The following is a 5,281-nucleotide window of genomic DNA, read 5'->3' on the forward strand; positions in this document are numbered from 1 at the left end:
CATCTTTGATGCCAGTTTGATCCGGCCTAGCCTCGCTATATCCTTTTGATCAAGTATAGAAGAGGTGGAGGAGGATGCTTGGGCAGGTGGTGGTGGCGAAGAGACGCGAAGAGACGGCCAGGGGGTACACCGCGAAGAGGTGGTGGCAAGGTGTACAGGGAAGGGGGCCCAGGCGAGGGCGCGGGAAGGGGCCCGAGAGTACCGCTATACCTGGAGTCGCCCGAGGCGAAATACATACCTACCTACCTACCTAGTATATATTCTCCCGGCTCGTTGTACTCGCTCACGATCCTCTCTGTCCGTTTCGTTGCGTTTATCCTCCTCGCTGACTCTCTACCCCCTTTCGTCGGCGTTCCGAAGCCCCGGCAAGGTATACCGCTTCGAGTCCACCATGATGCACGCCATAGAGCGCACCGCGGCCACCGTAAGACCGTAAGACGTTGCGCCAGCAGTGCCTGCCTTGCCTTGCCTTGTCAACGTCCGTCGCGGTGCGCCGTTTCCATCGTCGCGGCGACCATTGCCGACCGTGCTCGAATTTTATTACGAACCTTTCCGTTCTCGGATCGAGTCCTGTCCTCCGATCTTTGTTCTCCGTTCTCCAGACTATGAGTCGAACCGCGGTCGTTTAATAACGCGTTGCGACACCTCATGACTTCGATGTATCATCATCGAGCGAAGAGATTCCTAGTTAGTGGCATTGGCGACCAGTCGATTTGATGTTGCTCGAGTCCGACTCGACTGAAAAAGGTTGGAAGGCGCGCGCAATTTCCTCAGGAAGCCGTTTTTCTCGAGTTTCCCGACAACACCGCCGGAAGGTAAAAGAAATTCGAGGAGTAAATCCGCGGCCGACGGGGCCTATCTCTACATCCGGCTTCGGGGAGAAAAACAAAATTCCCCGTCGTTCCCGGGAGGCAGGAGAATTCGAGGATTCGAGCGGTAGGAGCAGCAGCCGAAGGTGCACCAAGGTAGTAGCCTCGAAGAGGAACACGAAGAAGGTTCTCCTCGTACCCCACCTTAACCATCCGCCACTACCTAACCGCTGCCTCCATCGCCTCCTTCCTCCACCTCCAACACGCGTACAGTCGTACGATCGCCGGCGAGCAATACGGTTTACGGCCGCGTGACACCGTCCCGGAGAACGTACGCGAACAGCTGGATCCACGTTGCTCCGGCATCGATCCCAGCGGTAGATCCACTCGGGATAGACATCGTATCATCCGTCGCGTGAACCGTGTGCAATTTGCCGACATCGTTTCTACGAGTTCTCTGTCTCCGCTGTTCAGTGCTCCGCGTGCCTCTTCTAACTGTACACCGTCGCCGTCGTCGTGGTTATTGAATAAATCGCGCGAGTCAACGTGAACGCTGTTTTCTCAACCATAAAAGTATGTCTGTGTGCCTTTTAAGCGGATAGCGAATTAAGCCCGTACGAGAACCGATCGTGAACGTGTGCCTCGACGCTAGAGAACAGTGTGCCGCATCGGAGTGCGCCAGAACGAAAACCACGATCGTGTGCAAGATACGTCGGGACATAGATACGTGTCCTCGTGAGTGAGAGTGTTGAATCCGTGTGCAAAAGGGTAGCGTGGCTGCTGGTGAGACGTCAACATCTGTTAGCGTGTACGTCCCGTTCTCCCGACACACGGTGCGTGTCCGGGTTCCTCCGGCAGCTCCGCGTGACCCGGACGCACGCCGATTTCTCAAGGAATCTCGTGTACAGGCGTGCTTCGATATATCTAGAATTCGAAACAGTTGCACGCCGTTTTCCATTGTGACATTCGTTGCGGCGAGGCAGCATGTCGCGGCGCGCGCGTTCTCCCTGTTCGACCGTCTCGTGACCGGAGCAGAAGACCTAATCGGATCGGCATTGTTCTGTTAACGAGGATCAGCTGTCCAGGATTACCACTGCCTTCCTCCAGGAACCGTCCATCTTCTATTCGCAGAGGTTAGTCACTCTCAGCTCCTCCGTTCCGGTGTAGTACACACGCGCGCGCGCGCGTACGTGCGCTGGTTACCGGGCTCTCTCGCGCGCGCTTGTACCCGTGCTCGTTGCGTGAGTGTCTACGTCCTACGACCTACGATTGTGCGCACATCGCGTCACGGTACCCACTGTACATAAGCAGATATCTCGTGTGGGCAGACGTTCTGGGTTTGTCCGTGTGCGCGAGCTCTGCACGCACACACGGGTTCGATTAGGTGTACCGACCGCGTGGATACTCGCGGTGCAACGATCTAAGCGCTGCGCGAATCGCGGGCTCGTCTGTGTGTGCGTGAGTTGCCAGCCGGTTGCGAAAGCGGCTGTGCAGAGTCGAGCCGAGCCGAGCCGAGCGCGATTTTCAGTGGAAACGATTCGAGCCGATCTTTCGAGTTCTACATTTTTCGTTGGTCCATCTCTCGATGAGTCGCGATAGCGAAAATAAGTGCGAATCCTTCAGTGAGAAGATGAACAGGGTTAAGTTTACACGAGGAATGCAGTGACTCATGGAATTCATCAAATGTTTCAGGATCGAATGGAATTCAAACGGAAGAAATAACGTTAAGTTTTAACAAATCAGGATATTCGATTGGAAATCTAGTTAAAAGTTAGAACTGCGCGTGATCGGTTTGCGTGAGTCACCGTGTCCGTGCCTGGTGACGAACCAAATCAAGAATTCTGTGAATTTGAGGAAAATCGACGCCTCTGCGAAGAGGCTTTCGCGTAACATTTATTGTAACAATCAGAATATTCCCAGAAATTGATCTTAAAAATCAGTTTTTCTAAAGGATCGAAGGACGTTCCTTTGAAGCCAGATTGTTAGAATAATATTATAGAATTTTTGTCGTTCAGTGACTTACAGTATCAAACGTAAACGCAGCTGGGACAACATCAAGTTTCCGATTCATCGTCGTCGAAGAAATAAACTGAGAGAACCGCGTGCAGAGCCGAAGAATTACGATTTCCACGCGCAAACGCTCGCTTACCTACTCGCAGCCGATTGAGACCGCGAGTTACCGTCGATTCACGCACCTGCTATGTTTTGGCAGCAGTCGTCATTAACGCGCTCGTAACGTGAAATACGACTGGTAAAACGGCGCGCAACCCTTTATCAGCTTGCCGGCTCTTAAAACGGTAGTAAACGACCTGACCTGTTCATTGTTCTTAAACAATTATTTCTATTCCTAAATACGTTCTCCTCTAACCGTTAATAGAACATTCCCTGTTATGCAATTATGAATCAATGGACAGATACTTCAGAACACAAGCATATAGTCATAAATATAGTAAGTTTGTTTTCTCTTATGATATAACACATGATAGTGTGATTTATGTGATATAGCGGGTGGTTCACCAGATATTACCACCCCATTTTTCACGTTATTGTTACACATAGCAAAGAAGGTTTATGAATGGTTTTGAAACCAGTACCACCAGAATGTGATTTTTTCAAAAATATTCAACGTTATATATATAAACATTCTTTTTGTTACGTATAAGAGTAATGACGAAAATTGAGGTGATAATATCTGGTGAACTATCGTGGATAACAGGCATGTCAAACACGCGGCCCGCCAAGATTGATAACCAATATGTTAATTTAACTTTTGACAACACTGGCTCTATGTCCGGTAGCACATATTTCTGTGAACAATTATTTTACACTTAAAAAAAAAATAAAACTGCGGAAAGATCAAGATTAGCAGACAAGCATGTGCAAGCAATTTTAAAAATAGCTAAAACTCAACAAATTCAACCAAATTTTGAAGATGTGATCAATGAAAAACGTTTCCAAGTTTCTTCAAAAAGAAATGCTTATATTCTGTGTATTATTATTTTGTATGTATTGATTTGTTTATAATAAAAACTATGTTTCATCTTTATTTCCATGTTGTCTTTATTTTACGAACCGCGTTTTAATATACATATAATATTTAGGGAATTAGGGTAGTCACTTGACGTTATGATAGTCAGTAAAATAATGACCAGAGAGCGTCAGATTTGACTTTCCTCTGTCTGAAGAGGTACCTGACGACCAAGAAATATTCTCATATAAGGACAAAAAGTGTGGTCCCGTAAACCCATATTTTTGGCTAATTTTGTGGATAACATTGACAGTCTGCCTTATCGCGCTGTCATCGGAGTCTATCACCTTAATATGGTCCTCGGTGGTTAACGAGTTTGACATGTTTGATGTACAGTACTATTGGACTGAATTAATGAGTTATATTAAATACCTGACGAGTTTCCCTGACAAAAATTCGGAATCGGAATACACTAGTAACACATGAAACCGCGTGATGTTTAAACATTTTCGAGTGACAGTAATTTCACCGACGACGCGGCGACGAGAAAACGTAATCGAGAATGAAATCCGGATGATTCGGATGACGCAGCCGTCTTGTTCATACGCGCGTCGAAAGGACCCATCGATCATCCTTTTCGAAACGTTGTTGCTGCGATTCTCAATCGGTCGTGATTGGATTGTTTCGAAACGATCGTACAGAAAATGTGTATAAGTACTAGCTATGTCGAAACGATATCGATTTTGCCTTTCGACATCCGTCATGCGGGTAAACGGAACTTGACGATTCTGCGGGCTCAGATATATTTATGAATGAAACACGCTAAGGATTATCACACAGAGTTCAAATACTTCGTTTTTCACAATATTTTATAGTATAAGAGCTTTCATGCCCGTTTCAGAGAACATTGAATTATTCTGCATGCTCTCCACAATCTTGTAGTTTATTCCATCCATAAATTTGAAGAACAGTGACAAACCTTCATCGTTGCAAAATAAATTGCAGAAAAATTTATAAAAGAAAATCTTTAAATGCTTTATAATCGAATAATATATTAAACACGATTAGATATGATTATTTCTCATTGGATTCTTCAATCTTAAGAATTTCTCTGAAGAACTCGAACAAGATTAAAGGGAAAAGTCCGTGACACGAATTGGAAGGAAACAAAGCGACTAGTCGGTTGTACGGAAACAATCGTTCCAACTATTACGCTATCGTGGATCTGTTTCGGGTCACGAGGAACGGGGGAAAAAGGCGATGACCAACAGCCTCGCGGGAACAAAGGTGTGCGGTTGCGTTCGCTTAAGGAGGCGGGGATCTAATTTCATGTCGCCGTTGCATAATTCTGGATGCGAATACATAGTAGGTGTATCAATCTCACTGAACGATTGTTACTCAAATACAACTATCATAAAAATCAAGCAAATCTACCAACTTTTCTGTTCTAAATTTCCTTTCCTCACTGCCAAATTCGTTACGTCTTATCAGATATAATCCTGTC

At 46.3% G+C, this 5,281-nt stretch overlaps 1 protein-coding gene across 2 annotated transcripts in view; it reads left to right on the forward strand.

Moving 5' to 3' along the window:
* The first annotated feature begins 510 nt into the window (after window positions 1-510).
* LOC108631854 (protein sister of odd and bowel) overlaps window positions 511-5,281 on the forward strand; it is an 81,564-nt gene continuing 76,793 nt past the window's right edge. For both annotated transcript variants that reach the window (XM_026819241.1, XM_026819242.1), the window contains exon 1: window positions 511-1,942. The gene's annotated coding sequence lies outside the window, so the exon portion shown is untranslated. The remainder of the gene's footprint in view (window positions 1,943-5,281) is intronic.

Source organism: Ceratina calcarata, unplaced genomic scaffold (assembly GCF_001652005.2).
Source record: "Ceratina calcarata isolate Rehan_Ccalc_2016 unplaced genomic scaffold, ASM165200v1 scaffold97.2, whole genome shotgun sequence".
NCBI lineage: Eukaryota > Metazoa > Arthropoda > Insecta > Hymenoptera > Apidae > Ceratina > Ceratina calcarata.